Below are 24,341 nucleotides of genomic sequence, written 5' to 3'. Positions count from 1 at the left end.
ATTCTGAATCCAATTCTTGCTTTAGCTCTGGGCAACCAGATCTTCTGCCTCTATTTCTGTCTCGGTACAGAATCTCTTAGGGATTATCACAGATACTTGGTTTATTGTGCCCTACAGAAATATTCTAAAGCTATTTCATTAATGCTTATAAAGTGGATTTAAATGTAAAGGCAGAAGGTGTTGAAATAAGTCAGAGAGGTAAAAAAAAAAAAAAAACACTTCTGACTGGTATCGCCACAAAAACCAAATTGTAGGGACTAACTGTAAATAAATGTTAGCTGCAAATTAGAAGATGACCCTGATCTTTAGAGGAAGAATTCTGGAAGGAATTCTCTGTAGGAGTAATACATCCTGGAAACCTATGTAGTTGTAAGGATGGAGCTGAATCAGTAGCATTTTATGACATGGTTATATGAAGTGGTGGAGACTAACCTTCCTGAGCATGACAATCCCTAATCCTGGTGTCCTTAATTGCTGTCAACCCTTTGTAAAATACTTGGAAGGTGTGTATGAGATGAATATGATTCCAGTGTTTAACTTGATCAAAAGAGTGGTCATATGTCCTTGAAAGAAAAGTGTTTTCTGCCGTTCTTCCCAGAGGTTTATTCTGGAAGTTTTTCGTCTGCACTGAAAGATTCTACAAAACCTGATAACTTCTAACAGTAGACAAGCAGAATTCACACTTAAAATCATTTTCTTGCTTTTCAATTACTGAAATTTCTGTTTGTATCACTAAGTTACCTCTGACTTCCCCAGTCTTGAGTACCCAGCTTTGATTTGTAAGCTTATGTAGACTTGTAACAAGGCACTAACCTTCCTGAATGGTCCAACACGTTTAATTATTTTCTGAGTACTTACTAATTAAACAAGTTGAAAAACCTTGGAAATGAATGTTGCTAAAATTCTAGTTTTATCTGTGCAGTTGAGTGGCATCCAGAATGGTGGAGTTTTGTGTTTTCTGCAAAATGTAAAATCTAATTTTAGTTTATGGAGGAGAGGGTGATTTGACTTGACCAGACATTAGACATTCAACCTGTGAAGGAAAATTCTGTCTTCCTAAATTTATAAACAGAACAGACAAAAATTTGAGCAGTTTCTGAAATGGCACGTTACTATTCAGTTTTAACAAACAAGACTTCATTTCACAACTTAAGAAAACTGTAGTATTTAAACAAAGCTGTTCGAGTCCTGCCACTATGCAGATCTCTGCCTTATTTTTCTTAAATTCAAGTTTGTTATTTTAGAGAAAAGGTTAAATATGAGCCCTAAGGGTTTAAAAAGAGCAACAACAATAAAAAGAAGCTCTACGTTAATTTTTATTTTAAAATTTCATTATTTTGCTTTCTTGACACATGCTTGGGGTTGAGTATATTGGAAAAATAGTTAGCTAATATGATTTTGCTATATCTAGTAATGTGCTGAATTAAATACAACAGTCTTTTTTCTTCTATCTATTAATATTTCTGCAAGGTTAACCCCCTCCTGTTCTTCAAAATATCCTTTTTTTGCAGCTCTGACACTTTGTTTTAAGTTTATGACAATTTTGTGTCCTTCACTGTCAGTAACTGATTGCTAGTACCTTCAATAGCTTCACGGGTCTTTTTGACTTACTGGTGTCCCAAAGATATGATGCCAGAAGGAATATATTTAGAGTGGCTGTAACTGAAGTATCAAGCCTAGCTGCACTGCATGTTCTTGTACACCTCCTTTTTAAAACTATTATCTCATACTTTCCCAGAAAACAAGGCAGGACGGTTCTTTGCTCCCATCACAGAACCTGTGCATCCTTGTCTTTGTTGTTAAATATGGTTTAGGGAGGTGGGCCGTGGCACCTGCAGGGAAGAATCACTGCAGTCCGGGGATGTGGAGAAGTTCTCAGCATGGGCACGGTGCTTTTGGCAGAGGCTCTTTTGAGGAGTAGACATCTCGATGTTGCTTGCTCTTTCTTCTGGAAGGTTGTTAATATTTTCCTCTTGCCATGAAACAAAGTGTGTTCTGTTTGGACTGAATGCCTGTATCAACGTTAGTCCAGTGAGAGGATGGCCCGGGCAATGTGTCATACCCACTTTGGGGAAGGAGCAGACCCTCATTTGCTCGGGGGTTTGACCTCCTGGATGGATGGATGGATGGATGGTTGGTTGGTTGGTTGGTTGGTTGGTTGGTTTCATCCCTGGCAGTTACTTTGTGCTGGTGCCTGGGGTGGGAAACAGGGCAAAGCTCTCTTCACCTAGTTGATTAGGAGGCTTTAAAAACACTCTTTAGGACATGACTTTTATACCTAAAGTAAAAGAGAGAAGGGAAATAGACTTGATATTCCAGGAAGTCTGCTTCAGGGTAAAATCTTGTGAGAAAAGTAACTAAAAAAATCAGTTTCTGTGGGGACTCGGTTTGGGGTATTACTTCATAATTTTGACTGAAGATGCTTCCGACTTGTTTGGCTGTTAGGACACATGCTGAAGTTCAGCTCTTTAAAGCCGTTCTTGTAGAGACAAGATACAAGGAGAGCTTGTCAGTGTGGGGAAAAGAGAGAGGATTGTTTGCTTCCAAGCTTTTGGTGTTTGATTTGTGATCGGTGGCAGCAGATTGGATGGACTCACTGTCTTGACTGTGCTGCGAACAAGAGTATAACACGCTTAGTTGATAATTTTTGCAATCAAACTAAATAATATTGCCTTTCATGGAAAGATTTTGTGGAAAGATGTTAATAGAAAATGGTGTAGAAAACATCTGAAAGCATCTTCACCCGTAACTTTCACTCCATGTATTTCCTCAACTTTTTCTGCTTAAAGGTTTATTAAATATCCTGGTTGCTTTATGCTCCTGACATCACTTTAGAAAAAGATCACGAAGTTTCAATCTAGTCATCTGGGGTACATCTAAATCTACATTTTGGCTTAAAAGCGTCAGTGTCAGCTGAGGCTGGAAATGGTCTGTTCTGCTCTGAGAAAGGGAGGGGCAGACCCGTAATGGTTGTTCGGGCTGTTTCTGAGAATCAGCTGTTTTTTTCTTTATACTGCAAAGATTAAACAAAGAATGTTAAACATTTCCCAATTTAGCATTTATAATGGAAAGCGGCTGTAGGGCCACAGCTCGCTGCTGCAAGGGCAAGCGTTCGTATTCGGAGTCGCTTTAAAAGGCTTTTATTTTCTTTGAAGACCTATCCTTTCCTCTTCCAGCCTGGCTGCAGTACTTTGCAGTCAGGTGGAGGCAGCTTTAAATTTTTTACTTTCATTTAAGTAGGAGCTAATTTACTTTTGGAAATGAAAGTTAAAGCGACTCAGCTATCTGCAAAGTGGAGGAGTAGGCAGTGGATTTCTTTAACTTTTCAAATGTCTCTGATTCTATTTCACACCAACAGGCAAGCAAAAATTACCTTCCTGAGCTCCTATTAGTAACAATATGTAGTATTAATGATCTAATGTCTTAGTTTCAGCTCTTCATCTCAGTTTCTAAAAAATATCTGTCGGCTGTGTTCAGTCTTCTTTATAGTTGCACCCAGCTCAGGAGCTTTGAAGCTAAATGTTGTAGTTTAATTCCTGAGAGCAGCAGAACGACATTTTTTGACCTGCTGTGACAGCACAGCTTTTTCCATAGCATTTCACTAGTGATTGCATGGAGAACTTGGAGAACTGTGACTTTCTGTTCCTCATAGCAAGGAGAAAGAATTCTTAAGGGTGACTGTATGTGACCAAAAAAAAAAAAACAGTTTGTGGGCAGCTTTTTAACATCTCAGTGTTATATATGTTTTTCTTGTTTTAGTTGTTTGTCAGCCTTTCTTATTTTGTCTTACTTGAACAGGCAGTCTGTAATCGAAACAAATACATAGCTCCAACTGTCTTAGTTGAAGCTGAGGGGAATTTCAGCTTTATGCAAATATATGTTTTACTCTCTGCTGAAGTGAAATAAGTGTTAATAAAGTTAGTTTTTAACAGAGCAGCCAAGAGTGTCCTTTGCCTCTCGATTGGCTAGTTTTCAGAAATTTGGTAGTTCTCTGTCATCACATGTGGACAAGATCTAAACATCTTATATAATTAAAACATTTTCAGAAAAAAAAAATATTTCTGGTTTCTTTTATAAATTGTAAGCACTGCAAAAATCAGATATCCATTTTCTGCCTTCTCTAGCCTGCCTGCAAGTAGATTTTGTCTAAACAAAAGAGCCTTGCACTCAGAGCTCACAAACATTTGTGTATTACTTAGGTATCTACATGAGTAATTTTATTTGCCTCTTACAATAGCTTATATATATTTGTAAATATTTGCCCAACTTTCTGTTTCTTAAGGGAAGCTTTTCAAGAATTCCTTTTTATTTTTTTGAGCAAGTCAAAGTTTGAGTTTAAAAAATATTTCAATCTTGTGATTGCATTTCTTACAGAATGTTGGAATTTTTGGACTGTGCATCTGTTTAGGCACGTGGAGAAAGACAAGGCTGAGATCATGTAAGTCATGAAACTGAGGGTGAATAATCCATACTTTATTCTTTCACCAATTTTATAGTTTATACCCAGATGCAAGTAACAAACCGAAAAGGAAATAAAGAAAATCTAGTTAGCATTTATTTTTAAAGTGATTAATGAAAAGCAAAGTTCAAATGAGGCCTCAGATCCTGGTGGTGCACAATGAGTTGATTTATTTTGTAAATAGACCATGGATAATTAACCATAAAACAAAACTTTTTTTTTTTTTTTTTTGAAACTTGCATAATGACATTGGTTTCTTTTAGTTGCTGTGAGTTGCACAGGGGGATAACGACTTATTCACAACTGGTTGCAACTGGTTACAGCCAAGAAAGGAAAAATCCCAGAGCAGCTAGAGGAAAAAGGCTGTTAAAACCCTGCTACACTTGTAGTTTTACAGTAAGGCATTTGCTAATGGCTACAGTGGGCAAAGCTGTCCTTGCATGATAACAGAAAAAGAGTAGATACGTACATGCTCTGATGATGCTTGCCATGTTATCCTGTGCTTTGGCTTAAAACCTGTTAGCAAAAGACAGCCCCTGCAGCTGGCCTTGTGGTCCACAATTTTGTATTCACTTCTAAATAACATTACTTTATGCTCTGTTATAAGCTTCTATGATGCCTGTATCTTGCTACTCTGGCAGTGGGGAAGAGTCCTCCAGATAGTCAAAATAGTCTGACTTGCTGCCAAATCCTCTTGTGAGCCAGACAGCGATGGTAGTTTTTCAGATATGTGATGTGACAAAACTGCCTGCCCAATGTCCCCCAGATTTGCTTCTTCATATTCCACAGTCATCTGGGGAAGGGATTGCTTATGCCCAAGAAGGAGAAGGTCCAGTTTGTTGTGTGAGCACATTCACTACTAATCAAAACTACCAGCTGGGGTTATAGCCCTGGAGAATGTAAATAAACTGGTGCATGAGATGTTCAGATGACAATATGGCAGCTTTTGTGTTGGTTTGTTTTAGTTGTCCATATTCAAGTTTAGTCATCTCATGCCAGCTTATTAGAGTGAAGAGAGGCTTTATATAGGTAATGGTCAAGATGCAAGAGATTGGATTTGCCACAGATACATTGTCTATATGGACACCTTAGCCTGCTTTCACACACCACAATGTGCCTTAAAATTCTTTTGTCCGTGTATATAATAAGTCTTGTAGTTCACATGGAGCTGAAATCTGATCATGATGTGTTCATGTGAAAGTTGGTTTATAGGTGTAACTGGGCTGTTTCAGACAGAGACTCTTAAGGTATTTGCAAAAGGCCCTCCTCATTAACAATTATAGCCTGGATAGGCACATGTAGTGAGTAAAATTACTTAAAACCAGCAGAGTTTTACATGTGTTGAATAAATTTATCACAAGAGTGTTATGGACTGATGCTCGTAAGAGTTCTGTGTCTTAAATTGATTTTGTAGGCATTAGTTTCTTCTATAAATAAGAGGTATTCATTGTCAGCAACATACTGTAGAGACTGAAGAGAGAAGAAGCAGATCATTAATGTCAGACTGTCACCTGCTATCTCCGTGAGCTTCATGTAGATAACTGGGTATAAGGGTTGTGCATTGAATTTTTAGCCTAGATCCCAGATGCAAGACAAGGCCTTAGATCAGCTCTTTAAACCCATAGCAGGATAACTGCTGAGTTCCCACTGCATTACTAACACTAGTAACTACAACACATGGGCTGCCACTTCAAATCTTTTTTTTTAGGCCAAAGAGTCAAGTTAAAATAGCATTTAATTTGAGCAAGAGACTTCTGTTTGTGGGTGGGAGTTGTGCTGGGTGCAACATTAGCACATTACTTTCGAGTGGCATTGCAGTGAAGACAAGACCCCAGAAGTAAGTTTACAGTTTTTGGCTTCTCTTCGGGTCCTATTGGAAAGGAAGCCAGTGAGGGTCCACTGTGGTAGCATTAAGTGGATATGTGTTTGTCCCATGGGGTCTCCCTTGAAAAATGCTGTTGTCAGACTTTTACTTGGGAAGTTGTGATGATGTATGGAATCTGCTATGTACTGTTTATAAGTTTGAACTTGATTTTATTGACTGACTGAATCCTTTTATCTTGTGACAATCTTTTTCTGTGCTCTACATCATGCCAAAGAGACAGGGGAGTGGTGTTGGCATATCTTTGTATGAATAGGTCTGTCATTAAATATTTGAAATAGAAACATCTGAAATAGATCTTGCCTGAGAAGAACAATGGGGTAACTAGAGAAAGCTGGTTTTCTCCAAATTCTCTTTTGGGGGCTGGAGTTTTAAGCAAACAGGAAAAAAAAAAAAAAAAAGGAAAAAAAAAAAGAACAAAGTGGTCAGGTATCAGCACAGGGTCTTAAAAACACCAAAGCCAGAGTCGTGAAGGGAGACCCAAAGGAAACTGAGAGAGGAGAGGGGAGGTATTACATTTAGCAGAGGGAGGTTTTTCTTCTTTTTATTTTTATTTTTTCAGTAAGTTTAAGACCAGACAAGGGAGAGGAAAGCTGGTAGTAGAGAACCGACAGTCCCTCATTTGGAAAAGGCAATGTGTATAGGAAAGGGGAATTTTTTTCACATAATATTGATCTAAGCATAAGGAACTTCTGCTGTTAGTGCTGAGGATGCTGAGGCACAGAGGTGCTTTTTGGTATTTTCAGTTTTCTCTGGTCTCTAAATTGGTGTTTTTGTTTTGTGAAGGTGAAGAATAAGTGACTCGGTCATCTTCCTCAGGCAGGGCAGCTAGGCTCTGAAATCTTACTGCTAGGAAGGGGTTACAGACAATCTTAGCTGAAGAAATATGCAGGATGAAGGAGAGCGCATTCAATTCATTTCAGATTGTGGAAGCTGTCAGCCCGTGGGCCCAGTATGCAGAAGGCACATTCAATAGTCCGCTTGGTGTGCAGCAGGGAAAGCTCTGTTAGAGAAGTGACAGAGGTAATTGTAGTTCAGGCATTTGAACAAGCCTTTGTATTTCTCTCATATGGTAATGACCTGTTTGTAAAGATATGCAATCCAAACTCTTTTTATTTTGCCCCCCTCTCTCTTCCCATACATTGCTCCCCAAATCTAATACTTTAAAAAAACACAGGAGAGGTAATCCCAACAGCTCTCCCCAAGACTTTCCTCGTCTCTGCTTTGCAAAGTGTGGCATCTGATGTTCCAGTAGGTAGGTTCAAGTTAGAAAGTGCTTTCATGGGAGACTAAACAGTACAATTAATTGTTTGAATCCTCGGATTTCTGCTCCAAGCACTGCATTTAGAAATGAGCTTTATAACAAACAAATTATTTGATTCTTAATGAGATTCCGTCCATGTCACAAAAAGCCCTTCACCAAATGGCGCAGGAGGCAACCACTTCTCAAAAGCATCTCAACATTGAAATATCCAGGGGGTGCCAATCACTGGGAATGATGTCATGTTTACAGGCCAAGCCATACCTCAGCTCCCCTTCTGGTCTTCCTAAGTGAATACTTTCATATGCTGGGGCTCTTGCTGCTACCTGATTTAGGTGAATCCTAATTTGAATTCCTCCTGCTTTAGGTCAGGACTCATCTTGCAGTTTCAGTCAAGCTTACATGGCTTCATGGTATTTTGCATTTTATTTGTTTGGAAGTGTGTGAGCAGTGAGCAAGATTCTTAGTGGTTGAAGAAAAAGGAACTTTTGGGTGCTTAAACATCTTAAAATCTCAATTATTCTTGTATTTATCTGTAAGTTAAATTTAAAGGAACAGACCAAATGGCAATAGTAATGAAGGACACTTGACCCAACAAGACTTGTGCTAGTTGTTACATAAATAATTGTATGAAAAGCTTTTTACTTTTCATACACCAGTAAGCTCCGCCAGTCTAAGGAGTAGATAGGAACAACATACCACCTAGATTATTAATAATAATTAGGTTGTCACTGATATATTGATAGAATTCCAGAGGTATTACAAGCTTCTGAGGTTCACTAAAGAGTATGGAAGGCCAGGACTAGAATTAGTAAAAAAAAAAAAAAAAAATAATAATAATAATAATAATAATCTATTGGAATTCTCTTCTGATTGAAATACTGGTTCATTTTATATATATATACATACATATATATAATTGTATATACATAAAATGCACACACACACTCCTAGGACTCAATTTATTTTCATTATCTATATTTACAGATAAAGCTTTTTTGCATTTGTGGAATAGAAATGCTTGTTTCAAACTTTTCTTTCAAAAATGTGTTCTATGTTCTAATATAAAATTTAAATCAAAACTGAAAGCAACAATCAAAACAAAATTATTTTGTCAAAACAAAACATTCAGTTGATTGAAATCATTTTTTATTTTTGTTTCATGGGCAACTTTGCAATACACTGTTTAATTCAACTGTGAAACAAAAGCAAATTTCAAAGTCTGTAGCTATCCTGTAAAGCAGAAATATGGGGTTGTGTTTGGGCTCTTCTAGGTGACATTTAGGGAAGCACTTCATCAGAATTCTACTAAACCTATTTAAAATAAAAAAAAGTAAATCTCTCATATTCTATTAAGACAAAAATATTAAAATATATGAGGACCCTTAAACTTTGCTGAGGTCTTGTATTGATGTCACTCACAGCAATGGACTTCAAATACACCAGTGTTTTTCAAATGTTTCTGTAGTTGATTTAATTCTCTGTGGAAGTTCATAAAATTACAAAAATGGTCCCTTGGATTATTTGGGATTTTATAATGGGACTTTCTGATCAACTGTTACAGAGATAGTGTCTGTCTCTGCAACTATATGTAGGTCTCCCCTGGAGATATATTCTTTCTGCTCTGCAAATTGAGAAGCCTTTGATACCATTTCAGTTCTACTGGCTTCCTTCTCTGTGGAGTGCTTGCAGACCAAATTTCTGAAATTCTGGGTGCCTATCTTGGTATAACTGTTTACAACGTCATGGTGTGTGTGTGAAACCTATGTAGTTAATATTAGTGTATTCGCTTCAATTTGTTGCTTCTTAGGTCTTATTTGAAAGGGACCTTCCCTTATTAGAGCATTTTTGGTTGTTGCTGTCAGTCTTTACTCATCCTGTGTAACACCCAAACCACTCTTGCTTTCTCTTCTTAATGTCTTGGATGTTTTTTCCACTCCGTTCCACTTTCTCTAGTGGGGTTGGTATGCTTAAATACTACAGTTCTTCTGGCAGCAGTATTGTCCAGGGCCACGATATGGTATGCCTCAGAGGCATACTACTTTAGGTTATGGTTTTGGCTAATCTTAAATTCTTCAGGACTGGCATAAACCCAGCTCCGTGGGAGCACTCTACAAAAGAACAACATGAATTTAAAGGGGGTATTTTTGACAAGTAGGGCTGAGGGTAAAGATTAAAAGCAAAACACGTAGTTAAGGATTGCTCTGTTGCTGGAGGGACTGTTTCACATGAAATGTAAAGGACCTGACCTTGTCTCAACAATGTGTGGATCCCTGTTTTTTGAAAAAGGGCTGCAATACTACCCTGCTCACACGATACCTTGGTTATTCTGATCTGGCTTCCTTGAATTTGGCTAGATACAGCAATGTCATTTGGCTTAGAAATATTATCACTGAGACTTTTGTAAGTTAGGGATAGAACAGTCAGCATCTGATCACCCCTGCAGAGGAAATGCATCCTGCAGCTCTACTTCAGAGTTTGCGCTCAAGTCTGAGGTAAACACAAGGTGACAAAAAATAAGAAATGAAAAGATTTTCCATTTGTTTGACCACCTAACCTTTTGTTTCTGTTTTCCAAACTTGGTAAGGGGTATTTTGTCGTACAGAAAAGCTGCTTTTAAATAAATACTTATTCTAGGGATGATAGTGTAGTTGCTTTGATATTTCTCAGTCACAGACCAGTGATGAGACAGGCAGGAATATATGCTTTGTCTAACAGCTGTCTCCTGTATTCATCAGAATTTTTTACGTGACTAAGCATGTAACCTGCCGTATCAGTATATATTGAATTTAGTCTTAAGAAGGCTGATTTAATCTGAAGAATATATTTTTACACTGGTCTTGAACGTGAAGAGCTGGAATAATGATATTTTTAGGCTTTAAAAAAAAAAAAAAAAGCTCCACCACCTCACTCTGTAAATAAATTTTTGAAAAAGTTTGTTGTGGACACACAATATTTCTTGCATGCTGGTAGAGCATCACACATCACAAAGATAATAATATAAGCAGTAAAATATCCCAAGCAAAAAGAAAGCAGCTGTAGATCTTGCCTATCTGGCTAGTATTATTGGGATGGTTCTTTTTAGCTTAACATACCATTAATGCTTTGCAAATGTATATGTGCATGCTGAGGGCTGGCCAGGAGTTGAACTGCATTTATAATGGTTGTATTGAATTGCTGCACTGTGCCTGAATGCTTACAGACACATAAGAGGACAGGAAAGGTACTCAAGAAACTGATAGACCATGCCGGATCTGGTCTACCAGCTCTAGTTACAGGAGAATGTAACGTGCTATAAACAAGATGTAAAGAAAAATTTATAAAGGTACTTGGTGAAATGCTGCTATGCAACTGAAGTGTTTGTTAGCTGTTGTCCCAGGATGGATTGTCTATGTCCCTTTGTTGTGCTGCTCTCTTTAATAAATAACACACCAAACTCAGAGATATGATTTAACTAGAATGATTTGTATCATTAAAAACTTGTAACAGATGTAGAGAGAAAGCTATTCTGCCTCCCATTCTCTTCCAGTGCCTTTTGTTTCCTTCGCTATCTGTAATAGTTGAAGGCTATAACATATCTCTCTAAGCCTTCACTTCTAGACTGATACTTGCCAGTCTGTCTTCAGAAAGTCAAGGTCATTTCTGCAGTGTGCAGGAGTAAATATTAGAGGTATAGACAGGAATTGTGGCTGTTTGGTTTTCTAATGAACTGTATTTCATTATAGGCAGCATTTCTTGTAGAAAAAATGTGATTTTTTTTTTTTTTGTAACATATTATAAACCTGATCTAGTTTTTTCCCTTGGCTTTAGCAGACACTGGGGATCAAGTCCATGTTGGTGATTCTCCATGCATGCTGCTGGATGCAGTCAAACCTGTAGCTGGCTTTCAAGCTGTTTCAGCCTGTGCTGCCCTCAACCCAGGCCAGTCAGCTCTGACTGAAGATACAGAAATTAGAAAACTTCTGATGTTACCTTGAAATAAAGTGGCCCTTGAAGAAATCTCTTGGGAATCCTGAGATTTCATATTGTGCTCACAAAATCTTTCGTTACTTTCTCTAGAAGTATGCTTTTGCTGGACAATTAAGATTGTAAGCATTAGTCTGAAAAGGTTCCCAATGGGAGGATATTGGTGACACAGATTATAGAGCCTTAGTAAGACAGGCCCCCTTTCAAGAGTCAAAGATCTTTAGGTCAAGGGGTCAAAGAGACTTTTCTAAAAGTTAATTTTGCATCAGTACGTCCAAAAGCACTGTCTTTCACAGGTCCTGACAGTCTGATGTCAGCAGAGATCCTGCTTCACGTATCATTGCTTTCAGTGGTAGCTCCTGGGCAAGAGGGATGAATTTATCCCACAACGGCTCCCCCAAAGCAACGGTACACCGGACATGGAATTGATTTGTCCTGTCTCTGCTGTGCAATTCAAGTTCTTTTTGGGTTCCCTTTCTAGATTCAACTGTTTAGTAGCACTGCAGTATGAGCTTCAAAAATGGATGATTTCTGTCTCACAGACATATGCTTAAATTCCTTCTTCTATAGCAGTTTGTAGAGCACCTTCATTTTGAGTCTTCTACTATTCAGTGAGAAGTCAATTTAGGATTAGGGTCTTTCAGTAAGGATCCTGTTGCAGAAGTCCTTCAATCATTGCACGGTACAAGAACTTACGATTCTTATGACTGAACATTCTGATATAAATACGAGACTGCTGTATTTATGGCAAAATCTTGATACAGTCTTGCTGTTACGTGGGGCATTAAAGAGATCCTGAAATATCTTTGAATCTGAAACAATGGGAAGCTGCTTACCTCATGACATAATAAGATAAAATAAGGTCAGAAAAAAAGTCATGTTTGCAAGTCCAGTAACAGAGCTGCAAGAATTATTTGCAAGAAATAATTTAGTTGCCAAAAATAGCAATCAAATATCCACAAGTTGATCAGTGTCTTTGATTCAGGAATCACTGGAATTTATTTGGTGACTACCTTCAATATTTATATTCTATGGACTCTCTGTCACTGGAGGTGGAAGAGGGATAGCTGTGGTTATAATACTATTTGCAAAAGCCTATTCTGTAATTTTCCCCTCTGGCATCTGTCTTCACATGACATGAAGCCAGGCATTTAGGAGACTATAGTATTGATGAAAAGATTAACAAGTTTAGTGTTCCTACAAGAGTTAATGTTTAGCTTACAGGAGGCTTCACATAGGTTCATGAATCCTCACACATCCTTCACATTACATTTATTTTATTAGCCCTACGATTGAAGCGGTGAAAGAACAAAACTTGATAAAGAAGACTGTTGATGCCGCATGAGTGAAGTGGGAGACATTGTTCCACAAGCCCATTGATTCAGAAGATCAGCATGAAGCTCAGTGCACAGACGGGCAAAGTCGTGTCAAAGGCTGTTGCAGGTAGTTCTGTGTTCATAAAGGCAGCATGGCCACCCATTCACTTTCCAGCCACCACGTAGCAGAGGAAAGACGTCATGCTGCAGACGTCTGTTACTGTGTTTGCTCACCCTTACCCCTGTTCCTGAGAGTTTTGGAATAGGTTCTGACAAGTGCGTATGGCAGTCATTGTTTATGACCATACTTCGCAATGTCCTACTGACTTAAAGAGCCCAAATTTGGCCCTCTGTAATTTAACCAACAACATAAACAGCAAACTCTCAGCTAAAGAGCTGGGAACAAAACTTAGTTCCTGGTTTCCTGCCTATTAATTTAGTACATATCTGATTTGAAATCTGTTTTCTACATACCCTTGCGTGCATGTTCCTTGGCACATGTGCTTCTTGCCATTATGGGGCAGATCCCATAGATTTTCTGCGTCATTAGTAGAAAGAGCCAGTCATTAGGAAAAAAAAAAAAAAAAGCTTATTTGCCTGAGCCGTTAAGATTTTTTCTCACAGTTCTGCCTGTGGCGCCTGTCACTAGCAGTCAAATAAGGACAATTTTACCATTCTCTCCTGCTGCTCTAATTTTTTTTTTTCAGTGCCAGTACATGTATTTGTTATTCTTTATAACTCCCTTTGAAGTTGGGAATCCAAGGGGAATCTAAAACCGACCAGATGTTTCTGCTGCTGGAGACACAGAAGACAGCAAGGATTAAGTTTAACTGAAACTTACTTCTCTACAAAGCCCATTACAGTCAAAATTCTTCCTCAGATAGATTTATTTATTATTTATGTTTGCACTTGCCATCCCGGATAGGTGATACCTCAAGTCATCTTGCCCAGGAGGAAAATGGATGATTTATCCAAGTAAATAGCGTATCAGCAACTGCCTGTGTTGATTTCCCTTATGGGGTTTCAGTTCCATTACACTGCATATTTCCCACCCACACTCTTTATACGGCATTTCATGTTGAGGAAAATCATTCCCATCTCTTTAGCTTCAGAGGACAGATATGTGGAACCATCCAGAGGGAGGGCAGCGTCACTTGTGTGCGGAGAGAGGTAACATACATGAGAAAGTACTGTCTGGAAGGCAGCGTGATCTTTTAACTCCTTCTCCTTTCACTGCTGGAAGATGGGAGAAAGGAATAGAAGGAGGCACAGGTGGGGAGGGACAGGAAAAAATGCTTTTATTGACACATGAGTTCAGGTTGTATGCTTTTGAAGGTGCAAGACGTGGAAAAAAAAAAATATTTTAAAATATACTGTGATGTAGAGGCATTAGGAAATCTTACGCGTTGTCCAGGTCCAAATTCTGCCATGGCAGATCCTGCTCGTCTGTGTCTGCAGTCATGGCCACAGGAGGAAATAGCAAAGTCAGGGCTCGTGGAGGTCAGGATAGGGAAGCAGCAAACAGAGCAACGCTTTGGTTTCTCTCTGCTAGGCATGGGCTTAAGCTTCCAGATTTTAAACATCACAGATTTCTGTTGTACTTTGCTGCCAAGTTATCTCATGTAAGTTTATGGGACTCTCTGTCCCTATGCCTGTCTCTTATGACCATACACAACTTTTGAGCGTGCTGACCATTTTCAGCCAAGTCTGAAAGAACTTAAAAAAGAATTCATTTTCTATAAAATGGGTGTCTAAAGAGAAGAGAAAAAGTTCAAACTAGTGCCACTTCTGGGCAAAATCAAGCAGAACTTGTCATTTAACCAAGCTTAGTGGAAGACGGCTGGCTGGCCAGCACATGCTTTGCTCCAGAGCAACCACAGCACTCTGTCTTTTGCTCACTGAGAATTTTACCTTTCTTGTGGGAGGGGAGACCTACAATAATTGTACTCGTATTGTGTAGAGCTTGCAGGCTCTGATCACCAATCTGTAGGAAGATGGGCTTTGTTAGTATTACTTTCATGTCTGAGCCGTTTTTCTTAAAGTCCTGCCCTCTTTCTTGCTGGTAGTCAAGGTACATCTCTTCTGGCTGACAGTGTTTTCCCATTTCTCTCTGCTGTGGGGTTACAACACCTATTCCTTGCTTTTCTCTGTTTGGATTCACGGTATTATTTCATGCTAAATCTCACTATTCCTCAAGTCTCGATGTCACAGCCACCGTAATTGAGAAATAGTATTGGGCTCTGCCTAAGTTGCTCTTTAATTGGCCAGATGGATCGCTAATGCCTTTGCTGAGGCACTGTCCTCCATCATTAGCTGTTGGAGTTGCCTCCTAATATTCCAAGGCCCTGTACAACACCCTAATTTGTTTTTAAACAGGGAAATAAGAACCTTTGTGATTATATAGAGCCTCCTGATAAATATCAGGTAAAAACATTTTTTTTTCTGATTTGAAAATATAAAAAGAAATAAGTCCTGGGAACACCGTGTGTTTTTGGATGTTCTGTGTGTTTCTGAGGAAAGATAGAAAGAAAAGAAATCATGGTTTTCATTTTATATTTTAGGACCTGAATTCCCAGCTTTATATTAAAGAGAAACAGGTTAAAATTGGGGAATTTGGGATCTACATATTTTCTCGTCTTTATTTTTTTGTCAAGGCATCGAGGCAGATGGTATGAAAAGCATTTATATTGGTCTCTCTGCTGACGGAGCTTAACCTAATAATCCAGGACTTGGAACTGGGTGCTTCGATAAAAACACTTTCCGAGAGATTTTTCCATTCAAAACACCAGCAGAAATTTTTTAATTGACAACATCAGAAATTAGTATCCTGCTAGGACTACATTTCTTTTCACCTTATTACTCAGAACAAAAGATTAATATATACTCATTCCAAGCATGAGAGTTTTCAATATTTTTTTCCTAAATTAAACCAAAGACAAAGTGAAATGGTTTACCACAGGATTGTGAGAGTGAAAATGGGGAAAGTCCCAGTTCCGTGTCAGTTATTACTTTGTCCTAGTTTAAGCACTTGACTCTTTCTTCTGGTGATTGCTCCATTTTCTTGTTTTTATAGCGTGCTAGATACTTTGAAATTTGCAGACTTAGCTCAGTCTTTGAAATGAAGTAATCCTAGCTCTGAAAATGCCAAATTAAACTGTGATTCAGAATTCCCCTTAATTGTTACCAACTTCGTATACAGAAAAAGCTGCACTCTACTGGGGTTTTCCTTCATTCATCTCTAGTCTGAACTTCATTTCCTACCTTCTTCCTGTTGTCGTGGGGCAATCTGAAAGACCAAAACTGGTGTATAAGAAAATAACATGGTTCTCATCTAAAATTTGGAGCACAGGTCTGTGTGGACCCCTCCCACTTCTTGGATTTCCTTATGTGTACGTTCTTGAGAAATTGCATTTAAAATATATACAGGAAACTGAGCCTAACTGAGAAGATTATACCTTGTAAATATTTTCTTCTGTATATTTTGATAGAATGGCATGGGCGTGGAGGGCAGGGGTGTGGATTTTATAAATGTTTTTATGCTTTCATAATGCAGCCCATAATCCATTTTAGATCGTTCTTCTTAAACAAAGGTATTCAGATTTGCCATAGAGGTTAGCAAATAATGATACAGTACCATTGAATTGTGATGTTAACACCCCAAAGCAGCCCATCCAAGTGGGATAGCACGCGCCCTGTTTTCTTGGATCAATTTGTGATTTTTTTTTCCTGCTGCTGTACAGCAGTTTTAAAGGTTACTTCTCCTGTCCCTTACAGTTGTCATTTTCCATATTGCAGCACTGCAAGGAAGAGTGCACTGTGGAAAGGATCTGTTGTGGAAACGTCAGGTGCAAAGACACAGCTTACCTATTGTCTGTGACATACTGTCTTATGAAGTCAAACAGGAATCTCTATCTCTTGCAGTCGGGTATTAGAGATTAGGCAATGAGTCCAAACCAACAAGGAGCCAGAGGGCAGATTGCACATCTGACTGTGAAAGTCATCATCAGGCCAAGTACTCAATCAGGCCAGTTGGAAAAGCATCTTGTTTCTCAGAGGTAGGGCTGGATTTATGTTCTGCCCAGCACACTCATTTAGAGAGAGAGGATTAGATAGCCCATAATATCACTGCTAATACTCTTGAACACAAAGGGGTTACCAGCGCTTCATGCTGTGCTCACTCTCCCAGGGTGGCAAGTGTGTGGATGAGGTAGAGACACGGATAGAGCCCCAGTACCCCCAGACCAGCTGAATTATTCCAGCAAAGTAGCCTGGACCTCAGTGGAACACGTTCTCTGCTGACTCCCAGAGGTTTGTGTTCTGGTGGTCACAGAATCAGAGGAATTATGCCTCATGTGATCGCTTTCTCAAACAATGCTCCTACGTCCCTCGTGATTTAACAGCTGTCTTGCAGTTGTGGTTCTTATATCTACCTTTATTAGATCTCCAGCTAGCCCCATGGCCTCTTTCATCTTCCTTTCCCAGGGCCCTGGACAGATTCCTGCTAACTTGCCGTTGCTTTGTATCTGCCCTCGGATCGCTGGTGCTGCTATTCTGACAGCCTACCCAAATCCTTCTTTGCTCAGAGGAAATAATAACTCTCATTCAGTTGCTTTCTTAGCATTTATTGTGACATCCAAAGACAAATGCAAACTCATCTCTAGAATCATTATTCTCTTTGAAGAACAACGGATTGTCAGGGGAGGCATTTTTTTGTGTGGATTCACTTAGAAGTTCTGTCCCCCAGTGTGGTTCTCCAGCTGCCCCTGTCATATCCTCAGTTGTTGTTTATCCAACTTTTAATAATTTCCTTTTCATGCTAGAAAGGCCCACATAATTTTCTCTGTGTGTGCATGTATTTGTATTTACTTCATGTTTTTTTATTTCTTTAAATTCATAACATACAAAATATATAGAAAAAGACATCCATTGCACTATATACATGCATTATGTATGCATAAATTTTATATATATATATATTGGCCTGAATTTCATAAAATGTCTAGGGATTTTGTGTGCCTACGTTTTCAGTGCACTGTTGCAGTCTTTAAGGTATCTCTTAATCACCTCACATCATGACTAATTCTTGGAAGAAACGTACTGGTATGTGAATAGCTAGGCTATGCCCTACTTCTGTGTAGAGACGAGTGGAGGGAATACTTCTTTGTACTACTGAAAGAGATGAAGACTGTGGATATTACTTCACTTCATCAAAAGAAAGAATATCACTTAGTATGTTACCAGCAGCATTGCTTTCTACACCTGGGCATCGGCTATTTATATGTTTTCTGGATCACCAAAGGTACTTTGAGGTTCCTGTTTAACACTGCGGTGGCTTTGATTAGTGGACTCTGATTTTGACTAATCTCTTTCATCTGAAGATGGGAAATCAAGCCTGGCCTGGAACCAGCCCAAGGTGGCATGAAAATCCCTAGCTTAATTTGTTCTATTAACATAAGCATTCACCTAAAAGTGTTAAGATGAGATCAGCACGAAGCTTGCCATTACAGCAATGTGCACAAATATGAGGGTGGAAAATTGCTCAGAGAAACTGTCATTCAAGTTCTCAGGGTAATGTAGGAATGTTGTTTATTCTCCTCTGAATAACAATAGCACCCTTACCTGTAGCAAAAGAAATGGAAAGAAGCAGCAGAGAGAATATCCTTCCAGCCATGACTTTGGGTTTGACAATCTCCAATGAAATTGATGTTTAAGTGTTGGCTAGCATTCTCATAAAAGGCCATCACCTTTTTTTGTGACATTACTGGTTAGGGTAGAACGAAGAGGGAGAAGGGGAGGAAAATCAAGAGAGAACACTAGAAAGTGCAGGCTTTGTCTTACAGGAGTGAATAGGATTTTCACTGGGATCTTTTTTTCAGTTCTGTGTCCCTAAAAAAAAAAAAATAATAACAACTTGCAGAACGCATTTGAGAGAGAAACTGGAGGGTTAAGTTGTCAGGTACTAACCTGAAACACATAAGCCCTGGGCTCTTACCCTTGCTTTGCCACAGCTCTCCCAGAGGACCCTGGGGAAGCCAGTTTGGGCATAACAGCTCTTTCTGCCTCCCAGGGAGGCTGGGGGAAGAGGCATTGGAGGTCAAGTGGAGCTCTGACATAATGGTGACAGTGGCCTTCCAAGAAGTTGATATAGATACCAAGGTTTGATACGATGAATGGGATTCATCGAAATGAAGGTAGAAAGCAGGGATCTGTGCTGGAAATCCTTTCTCTTATAGGGATCTGTGCTACTCGTGCACCTGGCTGCGAGGGGCTCATAGCTTTTCCTTCTGCGTTTCTTTCAAAATTTACACAGTGAAAGTGTTGTAGGTTTTCTGTCCTGCATTAAAACAAGGGTAATATATATATTGTGTTTATAAAATAAGAATTTTACAGGCATGAAGGACATCCATCCTATGTTACATAAACATAAGTACTTTTTGCTTCCCTTTCCTCCTTTTCCCGTGTTTATGCCATACAAAGAAATTATTAAAGCAAATACAGTTATGGACATTTTATCCCTAATCTGCACAAAATTTTAAAACCTTTTCTCACATCCCAGCATATATAACTACTACTTTAAAGGCAAAGAGGAATTCTGTGGCTGGGAGCTGAGGAATATGAAAGGTTTAGTAGCCTTCCTGTGAGAGGAATATGATAATGTTCACTGACAGAGGAACTACGAGGAACAATTATCCCAAGCTGTGTCTTTCAGACAATGCTGTCAGATTTTCCACTTCCATGAGCACAGCTGGGCATGCGGTGCCAGGGTGAGAAATTCCACAGTGGCTGGAAGCTGAGTGTGCTGGGTGCAGGGCTGGCCTTCGGTGCTGGAGGTCAGGAGCAGAAACTGGAGAGGAAAAAGGAGGATGACTTTCTCCAGCTTTGAGACTGTAATTTAAAAAAAAAAAAAAAAAAAAAAGGAAGGAAAAAAAAAAGTTTGGTACTGTAAGGAAGGAATCTTTCAAAGATGTTCCTTCCCAGACTGTTGCTCCTTTGAGTTTTGTCTCACAGTTCAGGTTCTTAACATACCTGTACTGCCTTTACAACATATATGCCACCTACTTCCAGCTGTCTTTGGTCTTGGGCAAATTTGCATCTTACATATAAGTCTGCTGAAATGTTTGGGGTTTTGTTGTTTGTTTATCATTTGTTTTCTTCCGTGCCACCGGTACTTTACATGTTTTTGTTTGTTTTGTTAATTTTGTTTTATTTTTTGTTTGTTTGTTTTTAATTATATAACATGCCCAATGTTAGCTAATTGAATGTGGGACCTCTGAAGGATGAGGAAGTGATCCAGGTCAAACTCCAGTGGGTATTCAAACCTGAGATCTGTTTGGATGCAGAGTTTCAGTCCTACCTGGTTTACTTGGGTCAGCCAGCAATTTTGACTCCATTTCTGACTTGTGTATATGTATAGCAGTATGTGCGTTAGGTAGGCTTCAAGCTGGTTAGGTTGGTTTCCTACAGGGAAAAAAAAGGTGAAGAGATTCCAAACAAGCAACAGTGGAGATGGTTAACTCGGGATCTGCGAGTGTTTCAAGTGCTATAGATTGCTTCTCATATACACATCACGTTTTGCTTTATGTGGTGTTTGAAATATTAAATGGTACAGCCGTATGTTACATCTCCTGATTTGATCAGTGTGTGCTGTTCTTGGTAAATTTTCAGGATTCTAGCTTTTTAAGAATGGTTTGCTAAATGCTTGAGTTAGATAATCTTTGGGACTCCTCTTAGATTACCTTCTTAAATTATCATATAGATTGCTTGTTACATCAGATTACCTTGACTTTTGCCTACTGCTTTGCCTTAGTGCTTGCAAGGAATGGTCTCTTTTCTCATTCTTTGTGTGAGTTGTTTCACAGAGATGTTCCCTGGCCTACCTTTTTAATGTTTTCTAATTTCTCTGTTGAAAACTTGGGAATTCTGGATAATTCCCTAGTCAGTCAGACAGCTCAAATAATGGACCCCCAAATGTAGGCTGTTAATTATTTTTCAGTGCAATGGCAATGTAATGTGTGACAATGGAGCTTTTTGGTAACAAGCAAAATCATTTTGGACATGCTGAAGACTAGAGTGATTAGCACTTAAATAACACCACGCTTCTGAGGATATCAAAACACTTCATAGCATTTAATGAAGGAGGCCTTCCTTCTGTACCCGAAGGATATACTTCACTACTACTAGCTCTCTTCATAGGGAAAAGAGGAAACTGGTTCAGGGAGGGGTGAGAGACTAGACAAAATTATAATTAGCGGCTGTGTTGTCTGATCAGGGTCTCAAACTCAGACCAAAAGGCAATGTGTTTTGGTCCTTTGCATGCACCCTACAGGGGCCCGTTGTCAGCAGGGAAGTCCTGTGGGAACTGCAGCATTGCTGAGGCTCTCCACAACCATACAAAAAGGTTGCTCCGTGGGGAGAAGAGCCTGCCAGCAGCTGGTGGGGTGATGAAAGAGAGAAAGGAGAACAAGAATGCCGATAGACTGAATCATTCCAATTCTATAAGGAAGAAATTCTTCACTCTGAGGGTGGTGACACACTGGCACAGGCTGCCCAGAGAAGCTGTGGATGCCCCATCCCTGGAGGTGCTCAAGGCCAGGCTGGATGGGGCTTTGGGCAACCTGGTCTGGTGGGAGGTGGCCCTGTCCATGGCAGGGGGGTTGGAACTGGATGGGCTTTAAGGTCCCTTCCAACCCAAACCATTCTGTGATTCTAAAAAAATGGATAGCTGATTATGGAGAGAGAGCCTGGGTGAGTGCAAGAAATGAGTGAAAAAGCAGGAGAAAGTAAAGGACTGTGTGGATGAGAGGGTGAACTACTGAATGCGTGAGCCCAAAGCATCCTGGGCAAAGGAGAGAAAGATGTGGAATACTAGCATATATTTGCTTTCAGCTACTGGAACATAGAAACTCATTTTGTGTCCCATGTAAAGAGCACTGTGAAGCTGAACATTTTGTAGTTAATGCTCAGCTTTGAAAAATAAAGTTGTCTGCATGTATTTTGCAACACCTTTGAACTGGACACATGTAATAAATATCACCATGAGATGTCCTAACAGGATTATTTTAGGATAATGGTCAATTTGAAATTTTTAGCCTTTATGTGGCAGGAGATGAGGCCATTAGCTCATGGTTGCTCTGGCTAATCTTTCTAGAAATGTAAGAGTACTGTGCTGTGCTCATCTTCCTTGTGTGCTCAGCCTGTCCACGAGATAAGGATATCAGAACCCAGAGTCTGGGTTAAATTCTTTTGTAAATAGGTACAGCTGGTTTTCAATGTTTTTTTTCCTTGGTAATTACAGTAAAAATGTACTCCAAGTTATATCTGGTCTTAATGTGGTGGTTTGGTTTGTTTGTTTTTTACTTTGCCTTCAGCACTATCTTTAAATCACTGTACTAGGGATTTGTTTTTAAGTTTTAAGAGAGAACTTCCCAGGCATAGAAATACAGGACTAAATTTGCTCTCTGGGCATTAACATAGCTCCTTCAAGTGCCCCATCTCAGGAAGTGCTCAGGGGCTTTGGGCAACCTGGTCTAGTGGGAGGTGTCCCCGCCCACGGCAGGGGAGTTGGAACTGGATGAGCTTTAAGGTCTCTTCCAACCCAAACCATTCTGTGATTCTGTGACAAAGAAGACATGGAGAGATATACCTGTGTATGGTTGACTTGGTGTGTCTGTGTAGGATTGACTTTGCTGTATTAGACAAGTTACCTTTTAAATTCTGCTTTTAAGAATGGCCTGTGAGGCAGGTATCTTCAGCCATACGTGTGTGACATTTAAAAATTATATTACTTGAAAAATATCATCACTGTTACAATTTATTTATTCACTTCTTAAACATACCTACTGTTGAGAAGGGTCTGTGTGATGATTAATGAGACAATTATACACATTAATATCAGAGTAATCAGACCTCATACTTTTAAAACAGCGACAAAACGATACAAATAAATTTTTGAAAAGCATTGTGCTATCTGTAGTTGTCACTAGTTGGTTTGGCTGAGACGTATGTAATGATAGCTGGACTTCATAGTACTGAAGCACTGTCTCTTAAGACATGTCTTGCACATGACAAATTAAGAAAATGAAACACCAACAATTTGAAAGACTTACCGAAGCCATAAAGCAAATGCTGACACTCAGGCCCTGGCCACCAGTTCTCAGCTGTATGTCCTGGGTCCTGAATAGGTACAACATGAGAAGTCTGTAACTGAAAAAAAAAAAATTATCCTGACGATGTTAAGGTGAAATAATGAATGTTTTATCAGAGAATGAGAGGTTATCAGGGAATTCCAATGATTTTATAATAAACTGGTTATCACCAAACGAATACATATTCAAGTCCCACTACTCTAGTGAGCCAGCAAAAGTTTGCCTCTGAAAGCTCATGCATTTATTAGGTAAAACACATTTTCAAGCAGAACAGCAAGGTGTTTCTTTAATTCTTCCTGTCATAGGAAGGTGGTCCTTGGCCTAATTTCATGTTGTCTCTGCACTACCCAGCTGATTAACCTTGAACATCTCATCTAAGGGATTTTTCTGCACAACTGTCCTGTGTTTGGTTTTGAATATTGGGCTGCACCACCATTTTCAAAGCTGGCTTTAGTGCGCGTCCATTGTTTCTCACTGGCTCCTGAGAGGCCTTTTGGTTGTACATTTTGTTATTTGTACATATTATTTTCACTCTTGTTACAGTTCTCTTTTCAAGCAGTAGACAGAGCTGACTCACTGCTGTTGACTCCATGACCTGCTTCCCATTTCAACCTCCACCTGCTTAAAAAGTTTAGTAGTTGGTGGTCTATCTCCTGGGACTAATGTCTGAGCAATGGACCATTAAAAAGCAAAACAAAAGGTAAAAATCCTTTTGGCTTGTGTGGCAGGAGCTCTGAGGGTGCAAGTAAACACCCACTTTGCTGATCATTGAACCTAGGGAACTGAAGAAAGAGAAGGAATGTCTTTCTAAGCAAAAAGACCTACTGGAAACTTGAAAACCACCTCTTCCTTTCTGTATATTAGCTGATAGGCACAGAAATGAAAAATAGCTTTGTTTGTTCTTCACATAAAATACATTGAAATATCAGGAAGATACCAAGTAGCTTGGTGAGGAGTGAGTAGCGCAGGCATATCTATATCTAATATATATATATCTGGTTTTATCATTGACTCACTCTTGTGACTTTGATCATTTAATCTCTCTGTCTCAGTTTTCCCCAGTATTTAGTGAAGGCTACAAAAATGCATACTGCAGTTTTTGATGTTACAGTTGATTTCTGTAGATTCTAAGAGACGCAACAGTGCTTTAGGTACTGTGTGCCCATTCTGGAAACGCAGCGTATGTTTCAACAACTTACAGTTTAACTAAACTGTGGCTGGTAGAAACTTCATTATGTTAACTTTCCCCATCAAAACCGAATCTCTGTTTTAAGCCTCTGTGAACTCTGTGAAGTAGCAGCATATAGCAGCC

The 24,341-nt window shown here is 39.2% G+C and overlaps 1 protein-coding gene across 44 annotated transcripts in view; it reads left to right on the top strand.

Annotated features, from left to right (window-relative positions):
• Nucleotides 1-24,341, top strand: part of ZBTB20 (zinc finger and BTB domain containing 20) — a 480,501-nt gene that overhangs the window by 218,999 nt on the left and 237,161 nt on the right. For 3 of the 44 annotated variants that reach the window (XM_067003671.1, XM_067003578.1, XM_067003532.1), the window contains one exon: nucleotides 4,375-4,438. The exons of 40 other annotated variants lie outside the window; for them this stretch is intronic. The gene's annotated coding sequence lies outside the window, so the exon portion shown is untranslated. Of the gene's footprint in view, nucleotides 1-4,374; nucleotides 4,439-12,852; nucleotides 13,012-24,341 lie in introns of all 44 variants that reach the window. One more of the 44 variants, XM_067003543.1, reaches the window with a different exon arrangement.

This window comes from Anser cygnoides, chromosome 1 (assembly GCF_040182565.1).
Source record: "Anser cygnoides isolate HZ-2024a breed goose chromosome 1, Taihu_goose_T2T_genome, whole genome shotgun sequence".
In the NCBI taxonomy this organism is placed as follows: Eukaryota; Metazoa; Chordata; class Aves; order Anseriformes; family Anatidae; genus Anser; species Anser cygnoides.
Note: the sequence above shows the minus strand (reverse complement) of the source record. Positions and strands in the feature narration are given on the sequence as shown.